This window comes from Xenia sp. Carnegie-2017, unplaced genomic scaffold, assembly GCF_021976095.1.
Source record: "Xenia sp. Carnegie-2017 unplaced genomic scaffold, XeniaSp_v1 HiC_scaffold_8, whole genome shotgun sequence".
Taxonomy (NCBI): domain Eukaryota; kingdom Metazoa; phylum Cnidaria; class Anthozoa; order Malacalcyonacea; family Xeniidae; genus Xenia; species Xenia sp. Carnegie-2017.
Window position 1 is genome coordinate 103,301 of NW_025813548.1, and position 23,862 is coordinate 127,162.

General features: G+C 34.3%; 1 pseudogene; it reads right to left on the reverse strand.

Moving 5' to 3' along the window:
* Positions 1-903: 903 nt before the first annotated feature.
* On the reverse strand, positions 904-23,659 carry LOC124459321 (annotated as a pseudogene).
* Positions 23,660-23,862: the final 203 nt, after the last annotated feature.

Here is a 23,862-nt window from a genome sequence, read left to right on the forward strand (position 1 = left end):
GTAACATTTATAAAGAGTATACACAATCATGCGTTATTACAAATAAATATGCTCATGCAAAATTGCATTTAATCTGCAGAAACATGTATATGGGAACAACCTTACTGTGAACCAACGTATGAAGTCCAGCGTGCGATGATCAGGTACAGTCGCAAATTGCCCCCACCAACTGAAGGGATAGCCACAGTACTAACAATTAAAACTGCACCTATCTCCATTACCAAAAAATCGAATGTTGAACATTTTGAGGGATCAATGAGTTCAACCGAACATTCTCACACACCAACAAAAGAAAATCCTTTAGCTGAGACACTTGTCAATAATAACAAGGACTGCAAATATAGTGATGAAGATGGAGGTAAGCGGTTCATTATTTCACAATTTAGCATGAACTCGAAAGCCGATACACTTGATATTTCTTATTTCTTTTAAGTAGTTCTTGATAAAATGCCAGTTTCGTAGTAGCAAAAGGAATTTGTGTGACTCATTTCCATTGAATTATTAAGTGGCTTGTATATTTACAGGCTGAAAGGAGGCCAATTATGTTGACCAAGATCCACTTCTACGTCTTGAAAAAAGTATTTTTTCCTTTCAATGTAGATTCGGTTCACATGGTTCTAAATTTTGTTTTGGGTGGTGTGATATTGTTCATGGCTGTTGTAATTTTCATTCTCTCCTTTGGATTAGCGTAAGTTCTTTTCCAATTTATCTACATAAAACATTTGTGCAAATTATTCAGCTAGCAAAGATAAATCAAAGATGTGCGATTTCTTCGGTTGAAATCAATTTCCACAAAAATTGCCAAGATCTCATATCTGCATCAAAGTTTAATTAGAACACCAAAGTCATAAGGAGCAAAGACCTCACTTCCAATTATGGGACTTGTGTGAAAAAAATTGCACGTAAAAAACAAACTCGTAAAATAAAATGTCGCAGTTCGTTAAAAATCTTTTTTTCACATTCGCACGATTTTCTTACGTGTGTACTAAGAATCTTTTTTGCCCTCCATAAAATAAAAGACTTTCTAAGACATCTCCATTGTTAAAGAATATTCAAAGCCAAGGATGCCACGCTGGATCCATACGACAAAGATTATCCGCACTCATTGCGGTCCCAACTAAAGTACTAACTTTGGTTTCTGCGCCATCAAATTCTGCCAAATCTGCAATAAAAGTGAAATTATAAACAAGAAATTATCACACTCTAAATGAAAATCAGCTGTTGACAGAAATAGGAAATATTGTGCTTTTATACAATCTTCCCTTTTCATGTAAATTTAACAAAATGAAAGTGATAAAATATTAGCTTACTTTGGAGACGTGTCATAACAGAACCGACAGCACTATTCACTAAATTTATCAAATCTTCGTTGTCAAGTTGTTCTGATGTTGACTGTACATTAGAATGCATGAGACTGTCGTATTTCTAAAAACAAACAAACGCATACATCAAAGATTGCTATTCAAAAGCAGTTCACAAGAAGTTTCACAAAATCGAAGCTCGAATTCCATAATACACTGAGTAATTTCTTCATCAACTAATGCAGACACATTGAATGGTGAAGTGAGTTTTTCATGCTAGTAGAGCAGGCAATAAAATAAGTGTGTTTTAAATACTTTGTGTCTTGTGAATCAGAAATGTGTCCTTGTAAATGAAATTATGAGTCCTAGCTATTAAGAAAGAAAAATTAAAATATATCCAAGTGTTCTTACAAAATGGCAGTACTGTTTTTATCGTTTGATTTTGGCAGAAAATTAGGAAAAATGACTGCGAGTAAGCTGCAAGTTAATGCAGGAAGCCAACTGAAACAGACTGGAAAAAATTCTTTATTTTAATGCCTTTAGCATAGTGCAATAGACAATTTGAATTCTTAGTCGATATCGAAGTATCTCCCAAAAATACTGCCTTTACTAACAGTTTTTGTACAAAAACATCGTTTTATATTAATTAAAAAAAATAATCTACCAAATAAGACAAAACAATAACCTTTTTGTGCCATGAAAGTATTTCGTCCCGCAAAATAGCTCAAAGGATGCTATCAATACTAAACTTTGGATCAACTAGACATCTTGCTGCAGCAACCATAGATGAAGTAAGAACACCACCAATACCAACTGGCGAGATGAATCCACTTATGTTCGGAGTAAGTCGAAATGGGACAGGACGATTGGCATCAAGTTCACCTTTAAGTATAACAAGAGATTACAAACGATTACCTTCATTATGTAACCTAATTGTCATAAACTTAATAATTCACCTTTGCTTTCATCGATTTCAAACTTATAGTAAGTGACGTTTAACCTTCCATTATCACGAATGATTTGTAACATTTCGGGAGACAGTTTTGACAAATGAAGAGTGAACTCGGCAAACTGTAGCAAAGCAAGTTGAGCTGTAAACTAAAACGAAAGAATACAGTTGTTAAGTTAATGTCACGATTCATTCTTCATTGGAAAAATAACTTTTTTTAAATTCCACCACATGTGTAAATCATCATCATCATCATCATCATGCAGTCAGTCGTAAGCGACGAGGACTGTTCTATGGTTGGATTGAAGCTCTCCAGGCCGGTCTGTTATCAGCCAGTTGCTTCCAGGTTGTCACGTTGATGTCTCTCCTCTTTAGATTTCGTTTCATGACATCTTTGAGTCTGAGTCGAGGTCGGCCTTGGTTTCGTTTCCCTTCTACTAGTTGACTGTACAATAGCTGGCGTGGTAAACGAGATCTCTCCATACGATGGACATGACCAATCCATCTTAAATTCTTTTGAATCAGCATGTCAGCCATGTGTGGCAGGTCAGTCAGACGGAGAATCTTAGCATTTGCGATCTTGTCCCGCCATGATATCTTCAGAATGTCCCGCAGTTGTCTCATCATATACGCACTCAGTTTCTTCACTTGAAGCCTGTAGATTGTCCATGCCTCCGCTCCATAAAGGAGTGTTGTCAGCACCACCGCCTGATAGACCTTGGCTTTAACTCTGGTCGAGACATGCTTATTTTGCCATAGCCGATCGTTTAGTTGCCTGAACGCTGCACTCGCCCTTCCCATTCTGTTCCTCAGCTCCTTTTCAATCTTAGCATTGCTGGAGATTGTACTACCCAGGTAGTTGAAGTCTGTGGTCTGGACAAGAGGCTGTCCGTCTATGGTGATTGCACAGGGTTTTGGGGGAGGGAGTAGAAGCTTTACTGGCTGGTAGAGGCACTCAGTCTTTTTGATGTTTATCTTGAGGCTAAACATAGCGGCAGCTTGTGCAAATTGTCCACCAATGCCTGCATCTCTGCTGCACTGTGTGCCAGAGCACAGTCGTCTGCAAAAAGCATATCTCTGACAAGCTGACGTGTTGTGCGTGTCTTAGCTTTGAAGTGTGAGGCGTTGAATAGGTTCCCATCATGTCTAGTCTGGATGTAGATACCTTCCCTTGTGTCCTCGAAGGCAACCTCCAGCATGGCAGCCAGGTAGAATGAGAACAGTGTCGGAGCCAGCACACACCCTTGCTTTACACCTGTTGAGACAGCGAATCCCTCAGAGCAGTCGCTCCCACGAGTGACTTTAGCTTGCATTCCTTCGTGAAACGCTTTCACGAGATTGATAATCTTATCCGTACAGCCAAACTTTTCAGTACTGCCCACAAGCCGCCTCTAGGGACAGTGTCAAAGGCCTTAGTAAAGTCTATGAAAACTGCATAGAGGGGCATGTTCTGTTCAGTGCATTTCTCCTGAACCTGTCGTAGGCTGAATATCATATCCATGGTACTCCGCCCACTCCGAAATCCACTCTGGGTCTCAGGAATTACTCTGGGACTTATCATTTCGTTCAGACGATTGAGGAGTATTCGAGCCATCACCTTCCCAGCGATTGAGTAGAGAAATGCCGCGATAGTTGCCGCACTCTTTACGACTGCCTTTCTTGAATATAGGGACTATATTCGCGTCCTTCAATCTTGTGGAATCTTCTCTCCTATCCAGATATCTCCGATCACATCTAGCAGCCTCTCTTTGAGTGTTGTACCACCATACTTCCATACTTCTGCAGGTATCCCACAACATCCAGGAGCTTTGCTTTCCTTAGTTGCTGCGATCGCCTTCAGAAGTTCGTCCATCTTTGGGGGCTCATCCAGTACGTGGACTGTTGGACGTTGGGTGATGCTCGCAAGAGCAGCACTATCCACGTTTCCAGGCAGATTTAACAACTGGTCGAAGTGCTGAGCAAATCTTTCCAGTATCTTCTTGTTGTCTGTCAACACAGTCTCTCCATCAAGAGCGAGCAGTTGGGCAGTACCTCTCTTTTGTGGGCCATATACTTCTCTAAGACCTCCATAGAAGGACTTCATGTCGTTTTCTGCTGCGTGCTGCAGTTCCTCTGCTTTGGTCTCCCACCACTGAGACTTCTTCTGTCGGGTGTACTTCTGTAGTTTGCTGCGTGCTGATGCAAGGTTTGCCCTGGTAGACCTGGTGTTTACAGTCAGCTGTCTTGCTTTTGCCTGGTTCCTCTCCTCTAATAGTCTGTTTAGCTCCTCGTCTGTTTCGTCAAACCAGTCCTGGTGCTTGCGTTTCGGTTTGCCTAGGATTTCTTTTGCTGTATTAAATACTGTATCCCTTAACGTCTCCCACTTCCCTACAACATCCGAGTCTCCTGTTGTGCTCTCTTGTAGTGATGTTGTCATACTTCTCTGAAAGTCTTTGCGCACATTGTCACACTTCAGTCTGGCCACGTTGAGATTGTACCTGTGCTGTCCTCCAGTTTTCTTGACTTGTTTCCTTAGTTTTCTTGACTTGTTTCCTTGTCTCTTCCTGGCGTGGGCGTGGGCAAGTGCAACACCAATGGAGAACTCCTCCTAGCCTTGTGCTCTGAATATGGTCTGGTGATAACCAACACTGTTTTCAAGCATAAGCACACCTGAACGACATGGATGCACCTCTAAGCACTGGCACCTCATCGACTACGTGATCACTAGGCAGAGAGACCAGAGGGACATAGTCAACACCAGAGCATTTAGAGGGGCTGATTGCAACACAGATCATAACATGGTGCTGTCCAAAATCGCCTTCTCACTAAGGAAACATGTGTAAATAACATTATATAAATTAATTTCACTATAGTTAACACACGCAGGGTGCAATACAAGCATCTTCAAAGCTTGAGTAAACTCTCAGCAGACGAATTGTTCTTACTTGTTTTCTAAAAGTCCAGTAGTCCATTGCTTGTCTATAAGTGCGTTCTGCCCATTCTTTTAAAATAACTTCGGGAGCTATTGTACTTTGAATCTAAATAGAAAATGAAGGAGTATATAATAATCTTAAAATATAACCAGGAGAGGTGGTGTTTGGTTAGAACATTTTCAATCTTTATTGTTTAAGCTGCAGTACTACTGACACCCCACCCCCAAACGCGAAATTTTAACATTTTCAAACAGCATAAAAAACAGGATGAAGAAAAACAGTAAAGATAATTTCAGATTCAAAGGAATAGATTCATTTTTGCACGCAATGAGTTCAAAATAACATACTTTTAAAAAAAAGAGTTGATTATTTATCTCCACTCATGAACATATCTGGATACGTGTGAACATGCAGGTTCCAGAAACTTACCTCTTTAAAAATGTCTCTTAAAACCTGATGTGTACTTTGTTCTCCTTTTGCTTGAACAGCGGCTAATTTTTCATAATAAAGAGCAACTGCAGTATCTTCATCAATATCTTGTGTTGAATAATGCTAAAGAAAAATAACATAGATAAGCCGACATTACTCAAAACATCAGTAACATATGCATATGAAATTTATGTACACGAAAGACGCTCAATATATTCGACCTCTTTACAAGATTGTTCATTGATCTTCAAACAATTTTTATCATGACCGTAATGATACTATCATAATACAGACACGAACCTTCTTCATAATATCTTTAAATGAAATAGACGATGGAGAATCCTAAATCACCAATTTAAAAATACATTAAAAATTATCGTCATAATAACTACAAATAACGTCAACAGACGATACTGTTATATATTATTATTAAAAAGTTGTTTACTTATAAAATATCATTGTACTCATTATAATTATGTATCAACAGTGGTAGTTGTTACTGGGGCCGGTTGCACGAAGCCCGAATAGCTTTATCCAATGGATAGGAAGTTTTTTAAACTTTTATAAAACCTTTTAAAAAGCAAAAGGTATGAGCTTCGAACTGAACAATCACTGACATAAAACATTGTTTCGAAGATTACGAAATTTCTTTGTCGTAAGAAAAATATAAACACCTTTTTTACAAGTTTGAAAAATTTTCGCTATCCAATGGATAACGCTATCCAGGCCCCAGGTCATTAAGTCATTTACCAAGTAATGTTCATCTTATAGTAATAAAGTCAATGTATAAATCACATGTATCTTGGCAAATGATAGAAGAAAAACAAAATACCTGAATCAATCGCATTTGAGGAGAAACAGCAACAACTCGAGGCACAGTGAATAAGAGATGTCTTCTACTAGACTCCTATAAAATGTATAAAAAAAGTACATTTATTCCTAAATACCAGCCAAAAATAAATTTCGTACTAGAGTATAAATAAACTATACGATACCTTGCGTTTTTCCAAGTAAAGATTAAGAATTCTTAACAACTGTAAAACCCTTTCTTCTCTTCGTGAGTCAGAGACACATGCATCATTAACGACCAAATATGGATAAATCTACAGTTACATATTATATTGTGTTGGAGAAAATGAAAGGGGAAAAATCATCGAAATTAATCAGTGTAATTCATACAAATCAATATTTAATAAAAAATACGATTCTTTCATGACCAAATTATATGCTACTAAGAGAGAAATGATGATTGGTTTGCGTTTATTAATAATTTCTAAAGCTTTACTTACTTTGCCATTATTAGCTCGGATATACAATCTTCTAGCAGACATGTTATGTTTTTGTACCAGTTCAACACGAGGCATGAATTGAGCAATACGTATGGAATAATAACTATGCTAAAATAAGTCATAAGAATTAACGATTAAAAGTAATGTCACATTACTAAAATATTATATTAATATAATATTCTGAAGAATTATAACATTCTAATATAATAATAATCTGAAGATGACTAAAGTTAAAGACGAAACGTTATTATTAAAAAACCTTTTATCTTTCTTTATTTTATTATTGTGATGGCTTTTTTAAAAGTCTTATGTTGGGCTATTATGTTCATATTGAATATTAGATTAATATTGTAAATTTTACTTAAAAATCTGAGTTGAGCTAAACTTAGTTTTAAACAAATAACAAAAGCATTTCAGTGTAACAAGTGTAGAAAAAAGAAGCGAAAATGAATCTCAAAAAGCATAAACATACGATGTTCGATTTGGGCATTAAAAATTCTCCTGGAAGTTCAACATCGGCTGTGGCGATGGAAAAGACACTAAGATAACGACAGCGCTCTTCAAGCAGAAAAGAACTACAAAAATTAGAAATGATATACACGAATGTTATCTGCCGAGGAAACAAACACTTTTAACCCAAACCTCCACACACCAACAAATAACAAAGCAATAACAGAATTAAACATTTCTTGTAATATGGTTACCCTAAAACTATTGTTGATATTTCATTTACATGCTTTGCAAAATTACCTAGATAATAACTTTGTCTTTGCCTCCAAAATCTTTATCCATTTTTTCAATTTGGCAATTAAATAATGAAGACCAAGTGAGCAAGGGGACCTAAAGCACAGAACAGACTGTTAAAGGAGCAAAGTTTTGCAAATCGCAAGTCTAAATACAACAAAAGATTATTATTTCTGATAAAACAAGTAGTTATAAACTAACTTAAAATCAAAATCAGCAGTAAACTGTTCTTTTAATTTTTGAAACATGGGATCCTGCACAGTGGCATGCGCTCGTCTTGCAAGAGACTCTGAACCTGTGGAGCCACTTTGCTGCGATGTAGCACCACCTAACTCAAATCCCATTCCAAATGTACTGACAAGCTTCTTCACATAACTCATCGTGTGAGGTGTCACTTTCGCATTGGAAACTGCAGATAAATAATCAAAAAAATATTGTTTGAAATTTTAAGGAATAAATTGAACGCATGTTTCATGGGCAAAACTAAAATGTTTATTGACCAGGTGGGTGCATGTATAAGTAGTTATATTTTCAGCTCTGCCTGAGTTTGAACTTTCAAAAGAAATTATTATGGCACAGCTAACGTCCTTCAATTATAGCGTTCTAGCTTTGCCGCTGGCTGGTTCAGCAACTGGCTGGCTGGCTCAGCAACTGGCTGGCTGGTTCAGCACTGCATGAATATTACACTAACCATCTGTCCTTGTTTGAAAAGCGACTTGATAACATTTTGTAAGTACTTGACGTAACTGTCTTAAAACTTCTTCATGCCAGCACTCACGAAACCATGTCATCTAAATTTAACCAAAAGAAAGAAAGAGAAAATGAACGAAAAGCCAATCATTCTTTACAAAAATTACTTAATGAAAGAGAACTAAAGTATGACACTGATCTCATAAATATTTTCACCATACACGCTTGGCATTAATAATCGTCAACTTTAAAACAAACTTTTTAATTTTTCCTCTAACAAGTATTAATGATTGATTTGCAAATTCTCTTTGATTGATTTAATTGATTGAGCGCAGATCGGTTTTCACAGACCCAATGACCGGACACGTTGAATTGTTTTTATTTTATAATTATATCTGTTGTGCATTTGCAAGTCTCGGGGACATTAGTGAGAACTCTCGACGAGATGCAAATCTCTATGCAGTGATCAGCTCTCTAGCTGTCCAAAAAGTCTCCTCAAAGCTAGTGTTAACACAGTAAACATCTTTTATTTCTAAATTGATCTATACCTGATCAACAATGCCTTCAAGAGCAGCCAGTAAAGTAGGATGTAGATCACGTAACGCATGCATTATGCGACTGCATAACCGCATTGAAGGAGTTACACGCATTTGCTCTGCTCCCCCCTGACCTACAGGAAGTAAAAAATAATACACTAAATATTCAACAGATGTGTCTTGAGCTCACATTCATCAAACTAGAGTAGCTAAACAGTTAATCATAGCTATGTATTATATGTAGATATGAGGGATCAAATATGTACTGAGAACAGAAAATATGCGAAATTTGAATATTTTAACACGAAACTCGTCACTTGTAAAGCAGCAGAATTGGAAGAGGTTGTTGAAGTGTTACATTCATTGGGTTTTAAAGCGCTATCTGAGCTGCTTGTTGAGTCAACTGATGAGCTCTGGGACTAAAATATACACAAAAATCTCATGCAGCATTTATGTAGAAGTTTCCCTTGCACAAAGTTTAAAATAAATCGGGTAATCACTTATTTGGTATAATTACTAAACCATTTCAGCCAAAAAAGTTACATTTGCAGACCAAACATAATTTTCTCTTACCACTGAGGTCTTGTTAACGCTAGTTGCATTCTGTGTTACTGTTGAGATAGATAAGGTGGCTTCAACTTTGGTATTTTGTTCATCTGTAGGGTTAATCATTGTGGAAGTAGGTAATATAGAAGCAGTTGTCATTGTAGTTGTAGTTGTACTTGTAGTGGATGTCGTTGAGCTTTGTTTACTGGTTTTATTTGCTCCTGTGTTATTTTCATGTTTGTCTGAAATGAACAGAAAATGATTCTAAAATGACAGCATGCAGTTGAAACAATTTTGATTAAGAATAACAACATTTTCAAAAATAGGAACACTTTGATTGTTACTCTACATATACAGTGATTGTATAGAAATGGAAAATCGATGATCAGAAAAAAGTTTGTAAATATATGTATATTTTGCAAAAATATTTCACCACAATAGCCAAAGATGCATAAGTATCACTTACACTTTTCTAGGAGCTCCAGTTTTAATGCAAGGTACAAAGTTCTGATAGGGAAATAAACAGCCTAACGAAGATAAAAAACATCTTAAATTATTTGAAAAATAAACAATCATTAAAAAAGCTTCCGTCACATCAATTAACTTCGTTCCCAGGAAATTTCCTGAAAGCTCACAACAAAGAAAATTAACACTTTGAGAATGATATTGAGCACCAATAATCTGTGGGGGAAAAATCCCTACAACCTTTAACTTTGTTAGCCAGGAAATCATCATATGCTAGATTATAATCCCTACACAATAACATAGTAAACAAACCTGTGCGTGGACTCGACCAATTTGAAGAAGTAAGTTTGAAACTTTTAATCCATCTTTCCGCGTTAAGCAAGTGAGAAGCTGAGGAATCCTGAAGATGGAAAACCCACAATATAGAAGAAAAACTTGACATGTTCATGCTGCGAAAACATTTTTTGTTTATTTACAGGAAAAACAACGAATGAAACATATTTTTGAAAGAAATGAATAATTTTTCAAAACAAAAAAATCTCAGGCTTTCTTCTCCACAACTTATTTCATTTTCATAAAAAAACAATGGAATTCTTTCACTGTAAATACATCAAAAAGGACACGGTGTGATAAACTAGTACAAAGCAATTTATTATTTTGTACAATTTATTATAAAAAACACCACTGTTTGAGAGTGGATTTGTTTTATCAAGAAATAACAAATTTTTTTACATAATCAAAGTCTTAAATTACAATTTCTTTTTTATCCATGTTTACATAATGTGAAAGAAGAAGTTTCAATTTCGTGAAAACGAGTTTGATTCAAAGAACAGCAACAAATTCATGATCGTGAAATGACGACATATTGTAAGAAAAGCAACACTTTTGCAAATTTTAAAATATCCATCATGTTTGCGTCCCCGCGATAGCAATCCTCTAAAGGATAGTTCATAAATATATCTTACCATGGTAACCAATGAACAGGAGGCACTCCAACACAGTACTTCTCCAAAGCTTCTCCAAGGACACCCTACGTGCATATCAGTATAAAGATATATTCAATTATACAAACACATAATGTATGGTCCTTCTACCACTGTCAGTTTTAGTATCAATGAAAATCTGACACTTGGTCATTGTCATTGAGCATGAAAAAAACGAAATACAACAAACGAGAAAATAAAAGATATGGACTATTCATATAAAGCATGCAACTAGTGCAAAGAGTATTAGGTAGAAAGTGCTCAAACAGCTCAATGTTTTCTTCGACAAAAACTAAAGTACCTTTTCATCATCATAGGTAAGAAGCCAAAGTACGAGCGAGATACTTGCGACATTTTGCTTCGTTAGGGTTTCGACATGCTTGCATATAGCAAATGATAACATAAACTCCCAGTGTCATTGTTCTATACAAATAATTTATCTTTAGTGTCAACATATATTTATCATAATAGTTGAACAACAAAATAATTAATTTGTACAATTTTCTATTAAATCTAATAAAAGCGTGACGGAAAAGAAATGAGAACATAAACAATAAAATTGAAATTTGTACAACGAAAATTGTACATTTTGCTTATTTTCATAACTTTTCTCTTATCCTCTCCTGACGACCCTCGCTCGAAATATTGTGTACTTAAGGCATTCGACAAAAGCTGCTCAAATTATGTCATATTTCTGGTTGTATGATGTATGTAAATAAAGATTTACTATGAAAAAACATATTTGAAGGTTGACTTTTACATCAATCAGAGAAATATAAAATTCCCAAAACGTTCAGTATTTTACCTTATGGTGTAAAGACAGAAAAGCAGAAATTGGCAAATAGGCTTTTGTCATTTCTATTTTCGATTTTTCTAGATAGTTTAACAACAATACCAGCATACCTTTCTTTCAGAAATATAGCAGCAAGATAGTCGCCCCAGAGTGCCCATCCTTTGATCAAGTTGTCATGCATCTGTACGGCCTGTGAGAAGGCTTTATTGGCATCCTCTGATCTAAAGATTTTCAAAAGATCAAAATCTATTTCAAAATCTCCTTTGTATAGTTCAACAACGGTTGGCAAAAACTTTAAAAGATTAACAGTTTTCATAGATAATCGTTTAGTCAAAGCAAAAGAATACTACTAGTATAAAAAAATAAATTGTTCGTATGTATGAAAAAACAATAGTAATGGTTTGAAATCCTCATTCAAACATAAAGAATTATTTTCATCAACTGTATGCGGCATGTGCATCCGTGAATTTGATAAAAGTTAGTTGACATGCCAGCAAACGGCATCTTAAATGCTTGCTACGGAGTAAAAAGTACATGAACATTGGTCTTTCAAAAAGAGGAAAAAGTGCACAATAATTTCAATTTACCGTCCAATCTGCGCTAAGAAAGTTCCTTTTAATGCATAAAATTCAGCGGTCATTTCCTTTGAAAAGTACTTTAAATTTGTGCTTTCGATAACGTCAAGGCCCTGAAAAAAGAAAAAGTTAGACAACCATTCAAATATTAACAATAATGGAGCATGATAAATACAATATAAATATATTACCACAACACATGGAAACATAAATCTGACTCGACTATTTACCTCCTGCAATTCTTGTTTTCTCATTGTACCAGCCATCTGAAGATAGCATTTGACTTGTTGACGGATTTTTTGAAAACAATCAATTATTGGAACACTTGGGATCGTGTGAATTCTACGAGAAAAAACCAAAAATATATAAAAATGTACTGAGCAAAATATATTGTTGAACAAATATTTTCTACTAAGAGTCAATAAAATGTCATTTCTATATGCGACGAGTAACTTTGTGTATGGTAGTTAATACATAAAGATATATCAATATTAAAACAAAACAACATTTTACCAGGAAGTTTTATCAAAAATATTCCCAGATTGTAAATTTTCCCACCTGCTGGTGAATCCAAACAAACACCAGTTAATGATTGTTTCCTTGCAATTTGACCATAGCGAATAATTGACCACGCAGATGCGTGAACACCCTGCATTGAATGGTTGGTCTGAAACAACAAAAAACAACGTAATACAAGATCTTAAGCATATAATATTGATATGATTATGTTCATACAACACAAGAGAGGTGGGTTGGAAACACTTATTAATAATGTATATTTAAAATATAAAAAGTAGATAATGTGCACAGTCTTAAATGATGCAAAAAACGTTTAGATTTACATTTTTTATCAAATTTTCTGTTTTATGATAATGTAGACAGGCAAGATGAGATAGCCTCTATACATTGAGGGTTGCATCAATTTATCGATAAAGAAAATTTTTCAAACCTGATCATTTTGAGCTTCATAAGCACTAACAACAGCATTGTAATGATGATGTCGCGGAAATATGTCTCCAGTGACTTAAACCATCAGATATCATCGGTGGTTCCTAAATAAATGGAAATCATAAGCATGACTTCAAAACGTCACATGTGGGTTGCTCACATTGGTGAAGGCTATATTAACATAGCTTAAAATATATCATTATGTAATGGTGAGATGACCAACTACGAGATATTTAGGTAGCTCTGTGTTGGAGGAAGCTTCAAAAACAAGAAAATTTCATGACATAAGGGTGAAATTACTAACTTCCAGGTCTTAATAATTGCTTTCATGTCATGCAGACTGTTATTCCGACCAATGCTTTGAGTTGTATTCCCGTTCTGATTTGAGAAGCTTCAAGCAGTTCAACAATTTGTTGTGAAGCCTTTAAATGAAATTTGCAAGGAAAAAGCAAAATAAGCATGAATAAAAATACACTAGTATATCTTCTATTGAATTTTCCTTTGAGTTTATATCTTTTAAAACTCTTAGTTTTGTTAAACGAAAAACTCTTTCGTTTGAAAATTGGCAATTTGTTGTACTATCCAATATATCAAAATATAAAGATAAATGATACTAAACGACTAAAATCATTATTTAAGCGAAGTCTTTCGTTTTTAAAACGAAGCAGATATTTTGAGATTTTAGTAATTCCAACAATCATTCATATCTGAGGCAATGAATTGCTATCAAAATCATCAATGGATCAATAAAAAGTTTCCCTACCTGCAACAAAGGAACGTGTTGCTGTGATATAATACTTGGTAAGCGTTTCCACAGCCGTATGGCCTGGGCACATGAATTCTCAACAAATTTTTCCACATCACGTTTTTGTAAATAATTTGGAAAAGTGAAACGACAACATGTTTAATGTCTTAAAGTTTAAAACGAATAAAATCCTCAAAACTTTGTTCTACCACTTTTGGTGCTGCTGATCTTCGGAATTGCATATTTCAATATATGCTCGATAAAGATCGTGTTTGTATAAAATAGAGTCAGGAAAACCTTTTCAACCTAAAGATACAGTTGACTAGAAGTAACGTTCATCTATGTATCATTCAGTATAATGGCTAGTTATTCTTCTGTGTTCCTATAGTTGATAATCAGTTCTCTTTCCAATAAAATGAATTTTCAAGATATTATACCAAGTTTCATACATTGTTCGTAAAATCCAGTGCATTTCAGCATCTAAATATTTATTAATTAAAAAGCAAATATTATCATATGTTTCTCAACTTGGAAAACCGATATCGGCAGATATGCTTGCAGCTAGTAGACAACGGGCATGTTATGGTTTCAAGGAGTTTCCAAAACTTTTCTCGAAATCCTTTTATCAAACTCTAACAAATCTATACGTGTCACTTTTGCCTTAACTTCTTCCTTATTATTTAAGATGCCAAAAATTTTCTTTCTAAATATCAGTCTTTTCTCGTCTACCGACAATTTATCTGTTTCTAAGATTGCGAGATGTCGATCTACCTTGTCCAATGTTTCATTCTTCTATCCTTCGATTCAACGTGGTGTTTTACAAACTTTCATTTCTAACTACGTGAGGAACGTTGATATATTGCTGATTGGTTTGTGTTTTTTTACAGTTCTCAGAAATATCTCTTCAATCAGTAAATATTGTTCAGTTCATTTTATTTTCAACCTATTTGTTCATTTGGTATAAATAAATTGCCTTCCACTAACCCTAATATTTCCATGTTTAAAGATTAGTCCCTCATCAGCATAGTAAAACTTAATACTCCTTACCCAAGAATGGATTGTTGTTTCCTTTTGATTTACCAAATTCCATAAAAGATCCCATTGACCAAGTTCTTGAGAACACCTTGTAATACAATAATGGAACGTAATAATGTAACTCGTGGGCCGTAATAATGTAACTGGTGAACAGAATTTGGGATAGATATTTACAATTTTGAAAGAATTGATCAAAACATAATTCACATTTCCTTATATTTCGACTAATTAATGAAAGAACTTTATTATCAAAATTATATGGAGGAAATCTCGAAATCTATAACAGAGAACAGTCGTTCCTGGTCGTTTCATCAAACACGAAATATAATGTATGATGCAATGGTGGGACTAGACGCAACAAGCCGGTTTCATTTACATGCAGCAGTAAAAGTGTGTGAGTACAATCTTACTTTATCCAATGATCTTCCCAAAGTTTGTATTCTGGAAGAACATTAGCTGATGCAGGATTTCTACTGCGCGTTCGCGGGCTTTGTCATAGCCTGAAGGATATTGATTCATGTTCAGTAAATCAGTAAAGACACACATCTTTTTGATAATACAGATTATTAAAGAATTTATTTAAATTAAGAACGTTTTCATGTCTCTTTTTTACTCACTAGTTCGTAAGTTGTTTGTGCTTGCTCAAAATCCTGATTTTCATATGCAATTGCTGTCGCAGTTTCCGGATACCTAATTATTTAAGATCTTTTACAGAAAACGGATAATCACTACGACCAAGCGATTGACAATAACATGTAAAGATGAATGTTGAAAATGGTTATTGTTATATTTTAACATCGGTGTTTAATAATAAACAATAAAGTTGCTTTAAGTATAATTGGCACATTGATGAAGTCGAAGGAGTAAGAATATATGGAAAAGAAAAAAAAAAAGAAGAAATAACATGATCAGCAGGAAGGGCAACTTAAAATATTATACAATGAAATATAACCTTTAACAGTTATATGTCTTATACAATGTAAACTATACAAGTTGCTTAGAATGACGTAGTCCAACAAAGTAAATTGAAAATATGTACCTAGCCCTTCTTAACCTCCAGCCACATATCTTCTTCATTGATTAGTGAATACATTTCAGCAAGAGAATCTAACGTTTCCTAAAGACAAACGAGCAACTAAACTAAGGGTAAACAAAACTCAATGTTGAGTGACAAAAATAAATTATCGACAGAAATAAAAATTAAAATGTAGCTGCGTAAATTGCGGCTGCTGAAACAGATAATATATTACATGTCTTGCGTAGGATTAAAAAGACACACACGCCCAATAATGTCCACATACCTGAGAATTAATATCGGAAACATCTTCTTGATAAACACTTTCCACCAGAGACGGCGATGGGTCAAGTAATGGTGGACTAACGTATTCCTCACATAAAGTAACGTAATCTTCAAGCATTAATGTTGATAGGTGCCATTGATTGTGAGATTTGCCAAGATACTAAATAAAACGAAAATAAAATAAATGCAGTTGATATAATCCAATGAAAGGTTTTTGTTGATGCTTGACTTTAGTCAAAAGGCGTTTGTCACATCTTGTATTTTAAATAAAACTTCTAACTTCTAAAGCTTCACCTTAAGAATGGTGCGGGAAATCATAGGTTCACAACGAAGTATTGCTTGAAGCATTGTATGAACAACACTAGGATGACTGTCAAGTTGAACACAGTTTGTACCGCTGCACATAAAAGGACTTAACTCTCCCGCTAGAATCTAGAAAGTAAAATAATACACATCACAAAGTATGTAACATACAACAACAGGAGCGTATTTTATATGAAAAACGCAAACGAAAGACTAAAATTAAAGTAAGATACCTGCTGTTGTTTTTCGTTGAGAAGTTTCCAAAGTTCAGGGAAAAGGTAAGTCCATACTTCATGAGAAAGGGATGTATCACGGTGACAAAGCTGAGCCAAAGCTCCAAGAAATGGCGTTGACTGAAATAAAAATGATGATGGAGAAGGACTCTTCTGACTAGATGCTTATATTTGTGGCTCTAATTAATCATATTCGTTAGTTCATTCTTAGGTTCACACACATACACTAAAACTAAAGATTCAGTGACAATGCAAAGAATAAACACACTTTGACTTGTTATTTTTACCAATCTTCTTAACATAAAAACATCATGAAAAAATTGGTATACCTTTGTATTTTTTTGTTCCGTTAAAAATTCATGATGTCTTTTGAGTAATGTCTTCAAAGCAAGATCACGATGGTTTGGGAAAGCAAGATTAGCAAGGTATGATTCATCGTCCATAGAGTAGATTTTCTAGTATAACATACAACAATTCGAACTTATGATGTTTAGTAAGACAATGATAATAACGTGATAAAATATGTTATAAAAGGAAGATAAAATACAAGCAGAAAGATGAAACAGAGCAGTATACAACACTAACCTCAGAGCATTCCTGTACAAATAACATGTGTTTCCTCAGAAGATCCTACTGCCATGGGTTCTACTTTCGTAGGATCTGAGTCATTTTCTTACACACTGTATTTTCTTTCGACAATGCTTTTAATCTTTAGCTTCTTGTTTGCTGGATCTTTCAAATGCTCAACAATGAAGGCAATTTGTTAAAAGTACTTGACAAATGCAAGCGTCGTTCACACATGGCGGCAGCAAGAAGTAACTAAAATAAACAGTCAATTTATCTGTAAGTTCTAAAGTACTTATAAATCAGGAAACTAATGGTTGCAGCTTGAAATTAAATAATAAATTCTCTCCAAAAAGCAAATATATTATTTATAAAATACAATGGAGTTTTGTGACTTTCATAAAAACTTGTCTAAGACTTCAATCACAAGCATAACTCAAAGTGTACAATGCGATACACCAATCAAATTACCTCATGCATTGTTTGATCCAGAAATGACTTTTCATTGATTCCCAATTCTTAAAATGATCGGATGAAAAGATAAACAAAGAAAAAATTGATAGAGAGATGCCAAAATTTTTCTCTCCACTTACCTGTGAGCAGAAAATGTACAACAAACGTTCGTAAAGTTTCTTGCTGACAGTTAGATCAAATATCTGAACCATAACAAAAGAACATGAAGTCATAATTTAATGTAATTTCAGCAATCTCTTTGAAGTAATTCTACTGTGTAGTGGAGCATGTCGGGAATGAATTCTATTGTCTCGAGAGCACGTCGGGAAAATGTAAAATCAATTTTCAGATATCGCTTGATTAAAGCATTGAGTTTTTCGAAAAAATTAAAGTTATCTTAGAAATCTTCATGTGTACAAATGCGATGCAAGCAATTTGCTTTTCAGCACGTATAGTATGCTTGATTTTCAACAATAGAAATATTTACACATTTGCTATCTCAACGATATTCAAAAAGTTGACCAACATTATACTGATGTTAGAAAGTCCCGAACAGTAACATACCATGAAGCGAGACCTGATCTGAGGTTGAGTACACTTCAGTCCAGACATGAATGCAGGCTCAAGTTTAGCGACTAATTCTGTAGCAAGTAAACTCTCGTCCCTAAAAAATGTAACTATTTCAAACGCTACATTTAGCTAATCATAGGAACATAAAACGAAAGTTGAATTAGTCATGTTTTCTTGGGTACATATTGATGAAGGTAGAGCAATCATTGTGTATTTACTAAAAGCAAAATTACCTGTAGACGTAATTTATGAGCTCAAGATATTGTGCATGAAGTTCAAAATCTTCAGGAAAACGTTTTTCATAATTAGGCATCATACGACAAAGAAGTATGGCTTTCTCTCTTAATGTAGGGCTTTGCGGTGTCTATGAAGAGATGCAAATGAGCAAATTGCTTTGATTACAACGAACTGTAGTTAAATCACCTAGAAACACATGGTAAAAACAAAGTATTTGCTTAACAAAACAAATTAGTTGGCGTATTTTTGTCAAAAAGTATAGATATGAACCATCGTTATGAACATGTTTGATAGACCAAAAGTAACAAGAATGCCCTTCACAAATGATACATGCAAATATGTAATTATACAGAGCATTTTCGAACACTTACAGCTCTAGCTTTGATCCATTCTTCCGTAACTTTAGTTATTCCTTTTAGTAATTTGGCATCCTTTGGTATATACAAGTGAACAAAAGAAATAATGCTATTGTACACTTTTTTTCTCAAGAAACTCATAAGTGGACTATAATAATCAGTGAAATGGGTTGTTTCAATATGAAACACAAGATTAATGAAACACCATTTAAAATGAGAAAATTTCAAATCCTTTTCCAAATAAAAACGGTCTTGGCATGGTCAAAAAAGATCATTCTGTGGTCGAGCCTGAAGTATTTGTTATTAATTTACATTAAATAAATATTTTAAATCTTTTTAGTTTAAAATAATCAAAAGTGAATTCCATGCACAGTTATGGGTGCCAGATCATAAAATAATCACGGACCTTGGAGTAATTATTACATGAGTATTGTAACAACACGTTAAGAAAAACTTACAGGCGATTTCTCAATAAGTTGAGCAAGAATGAAAATGAACAATTTTCTTGCTTCTGCATCCATGGAACAAAGACGAGACTTGACAAGATCAACACATGTTATAAGCATATCACCTGTAACGACAAGAAAAAACAACTTAATAAAACACACCAAAGTAATTGCAAAACATGGAAGAAACGATTGCGAATCATTGTTTTGCTAAAATTAAACAATATGCTAAATCGCTAACCATACATATACACGCTCTCACGTTATCTATTCAAATTGATTGGCAATAAAACCAGTGATACTTCGTCTTTATTACAAAGACATTGGTATTTTTTTCGTAATAAAGACTCGATCTGTTCTAATAAAGACGTTATCAGTTCTAATTGGTCGGGAATGTTGCAATATCATGGCTGATGATCCACCAATATGATCCTTATGCATTTTCTGTAAAGCTCTTATACACGGATTGATAAGCCTGAACATTGAAACAAAATATCCAATTAACATAATTTTAAAACGTTTGTTGCGTGTTTCTTGTGGACAGATTGGACAATTCAAAAGCATACATACAGCATACAGTATATACAAATATGTTCTCTTGGGTATTTTAACTTTAGCAGAAAATTAATTTTCATTGAACGCATACCTGTCTGTAAGACGGGCAGCTCGAAGGCAGGCTTTAAGAGACAGCAATGGACCTTGAAGAGTGGATGTAGCTAGCAACTTGGCGTGGCAGACCTTTTTCATCCAGGATGAATAGTGAGTACGCAAAATAGGATGAATAGTTGTATTCAACTTTGTACAGTATTTGTTGTGAATCCCACGTACAACTGTTTAATGCTCTACAATTATTATAACATTTCATTACATTACAAAACGTAATTTCCAAATACATTGAACAAAGAGTTGTATTTCTTTAGTAATTTTCACAAAAACAAACGAGCGAACATACTTGGCATAATTACTCAGTCCTTCATAAATAACCTTCCCAAGGTTTGTATATAACAACTCAAGCTCCTCGTATTTGTCGGTGTTTGTTGCTGTTAAAAACGGACACAAAGTGAACATAAAATTTAAATGACAAGACAAAAAACCTCCAAAACCACAGAATAATTTGTTTACCTGACTCAAGGGGAAAGAGACTTGTCAATTTTACTAAAAATGTATGAACAGCTCTGATAACTTTGATATTTTGACAAGTCATACATGCCACAACACCACGTTGTAATGGTTTAAGTAATTGTAGACAATGCTCACGAGGCTAAAATAAAGAAATATAGAATTCTCGAAAATATAATTGACCGTTTATTTCATCAAAGGTTTGTCAAAAGTTTTAAATTTTAAAGAAGAATAAGATGTCTCAGGATATTAATAAAATAACGAGTAACAAATATTAAAAAGGAATTGATGGGTTTACCACAACTGTAAGGAGATATGTTAGAACTTCCAAACCAGTGCAAACATTATTGAAATTTGTTCCAGGAGTTTGATCCTAAATATTAAAACCAAACATAACACATTATATATGTGATATCTTCTTATACAGGCGACCATGAAAGATCATACACATGAACTCTTCATTTTATATGTTGTATACAGCATGTTTTTTAAACAAACCAGTTTAACAATGATTATATTCAATCAAATGAAAATAGATCTCTTAAAGTCAATCTCAGTCTTCTAAAAGCTTGAACAATGCACTGACGTCATATACTTACCAATGTAACGAACAATTTATCAAGCCACGCTAACTTGAGATCACTCCTTCAGAGCAAAACACACAATTACAATTTTATTCTATAATGTCGAAGGCAGAGCAATATCTTCTCTTGCACTAAGCTATCCTTACACAATCCCGAGATCTAACAAGCACGTGATTTCAAAGGTGCGCTCCGGGGGGGGGTGAAACATATTTTATACATATTAGTAGCTTGAAGAAAGACATCAACTATGCCAAAAACTTCTTGCCAAAACCCAGGCTTCAAAGCAGTTTTCAAAAGTAAAACATCTCTTTGATAACGCTTCTCCTGGAGAGCCCACAGTAGTTGACGACTCGTTCACCTATCATTAAAACGTTATGTAACTACTATTTCACAAATTGCCAATTGTTTTCTAGAAACTCGCGTACATGCAATATGCAAATCTTAAAGATCACCTACGTGACAAGCAACTCGAAGTAAAAAATTGACAACAGCATCAGCATGATGTTTTTCAACAGGAGCACGTAGAGATGCTGAAAGACTTCCGTCTTTTGGTACAGAAACCTGAGGAGAATACATTATATGTATTAGGATATTTTAAGTCGCAATAGAACATCCTAACATGCACATTAACCCTGCGTGCACATTTTACTATACGAGTATATTTAGACTTGTCTTCAGCATGAAAGTTAAATGTGTAGCTCTACCTGTGTTGTTATCTTTGCTTTTTTTGCTTCTTGATTTTGAGCAGTTTCCTCTGCACTTCGTTTCACTGCTCCCTTAAATGAATGAAATTAAAAAATGCTCATCACAAGAAACAAAAATTGATCATTCAATATTGTACATCAACAAAGAAAAAAGAAAATCATTCATATAAATAAACTGTGCATAAGTCTTTGTTTATCAACACATACAGTTGGAGTTTCTTTTTCTTCCACTTTCAGGACAGACAAAAGTATGATTGCAAGAACACTTTTATACAGAATTCAAAACAAGTTCACTTGTAAAAAAGCGTGCTATAATAAATATTTACCTCCGTAGAATCTTGTTTTTGCTCTTCCTTCGTTCGCCTTATCTCCCACTCAATAATAACGTTAGCCAGATCAACAGCAAGTTTGCGATTTTCTATTGTAGCCTAAAGAAAGTAAAAGGTCTCAACATACAAAAACTAGATTATGTGATAATAAATAGATCCTCACACTGCTGGTAAATCCAAGCTTCTGCATTGCAGATCATGTGTTGAATGAGATGATTTCTTACAGGATAGTAAACTTTATAATGACGCACTAGGAGCTGTCTAAAAAACAACAGTACGATAGTTTTTAAGCACAATTTCCGATGGCCAAAAATTTCAGTTGTATAAACCATAAATGTGAGCTAAGCCGTTAAAAAAAAGTACTCTGGAAATCATTAATGGTTATTACAATATTTCGTTTATCTGAAGACGACTGAAAGATTTAACTCAACCAATCTCACTTTTTGTTAATGGCACTTCAAAAGACGCAATACCAGCAAGGGAAACGTCCGTGTTCATTAAAAACTGAAACTTTACACATTTCAGTATCGCAATATCAGTTTACAAAAGTAAAATCGTGTCTCTTTAACAAAACAATGAAAACAGTCAAGAAACAGCATGTGAACAAGTTGAGGTAACGTATGTCCATCTTCAACAATAATCTTTTTCGTCCAGTGGGCTAACATTTGCTATGGAATAAAATACAAACAGTAAGAAAACAAAGAGCTTGAATGGCGCTCATGATCGATTTACATCTGTTTAAAAGGCGGCAACAGTTCAGCGAACAGAACAAAACGTAACGGTTTGTTTCCTCAAAAAAGAAATAACAAAACAAAATCAACAATTCAAAATCTTTCTTACATTTCCATCATCCATTCTTGTAGGTACAGCTGGAGTCAAGATAGCAAGAGCTTGACGAACAACATTACGAGCTTCTGCTGCATGAGCTTTAACAAACGATGAAATACCTGCAAAACGATTTCCAATGAATTAAATGATGAGGCATTCTTTGCTCAAAATGAAAACTTAAGTACATATGAAATATCGAAACATTTTAACTGTCTGTAAGCAGCAGTTGACATGTGTTACAAAAGCAGTGAAAAGTCAATATTAAAAGTATGTAAATCAAGAAACTGGTTCATAACTCGAATGTAGAAAGTACATATTGAAGGACAAGAAAATATATTTATTCTTATATTATAGTGATGATATCTTTTGAGCGTCTTTTGAAAAGAAACAAACTTTTGCTGTAAGAAAAAGAAATAAGAACTTAGAATGACATATGATGTAATACTTGTCTTTATTCCAAAGACATCATCAGACTTATGAGTCAATAAGTCTGATGATGTCTTTAAGAACTCGAAATATTACACCATCTTAGAATGACATGGTGTAGGGATATTCAATGTGCAGAGATGAAAACAGGATTCTTAATTATGAAGTTTGAAACCTTATAGAGAGAAAAACTGTTCTAACTTAAAAAAGCAAATTAATATTAGGAAAAAACTAACAAATCCTGCCTTGTTTTTCTTCCTCATCCATCCTCTTTAAAAGCATTTATTTAAATGAAAATGATCAAGTTTGAAAGTTTTAAGTGGTAGTTAAGAGATTACAGAACATTGGTAGGAAAATTAACCATAGTAAGGCTTGAGGGATGATTACTAGGGATAATTAAATCTCAAGGAGATGAAACAGGGATGTAAAGTTGGGATACTCCATGGGAGATGAAACAGGGATGCTTATGG